The sequence below is a fragment of the Cynara cardunculus genome, assembly GCF_001531365.2.
Source record: "Cynara cardunculus var. scolymus isolate 2C chromosome LG 5, CcrdV1, whole genome shotgun sequence".
NCBI classification, from domain to species: domain Eukaryota; kingdom Viridiplantae; phylum Streptophyta; class Magnoliopsida; order Asterales; family Asteraceae; genus Cynara; species Cynara cardunculus.
Genome location: NC_037532.1, coordinates 21,622,822 through 21,623,644, shown reverse-complemented (window position 1 = coordinate 21,623,644; position 823 = coordinate 21,622,822).

Here is an 823-nt window from a genome sequence, read left to right as displayed (position 1 = left end):
GGATGAGATGGTTCATCTTGATAAGAATTGTGCAGTTTTTTTCGAAGTCATAATGCTCATCGTCTTCATCGAAGTCTTCATCATCGGAAGTGTCTTTTTTCTTCGTGAGATGAGTCCGGAACCAATGTTCAAGTGCTTCGTCCCATGATGCAGAAACTGGATGTTCGGAAGACCAGAGTTTTTCATTCTTCATAACTTGGTCTGGCTTCGAATCTGGATCAACTAAGTTAGCATTGGCTAGAATCCGCCTTGTTTCCATATACTTTCTTGGTTGGGATAACTCGAAGTACTTGCTGCCTGGGTTGTTGTCATTCCATTCATGGACAAATGTTAATGGAGAGCGGTATACCAGTGATTGTTGTTTTCGAAGAGCTGTATGTGGTAAAAAGGACCAGGGCCTCCTAAACATGATTACAACATAGACCTTATAGCAGATAGCTAATGTTGAATCCATTGATGCGCTGGGAGGAACCACTAGAGAAGGGTGAACACATTCTTTGCCCCTGGTGGCGGACCCTTAAACTGACATTGGAAAATGTAGCTGAGTAGTTTGGCTGAGTTGAATGATATTGTGATGCTATAAGACTCGAATAGATACCAGAAGAAACAAAGGGCTTCTTTTGGGAACCTATGTAAGTCATGGATATGGAAGACATTTTGGAACGGGTAGTCTGGATGGAACTGGAGGTTTCTGTTGGTGCCAAAGGGTCTACAAGAATACTAAACAGTTTGTAGAAGGGGGGGGGATGAATACAAACACAATTTTCAAATTTAAAATATATATTGATAGAGAAGATCAATACAGATTTTACAAGATTGTTTG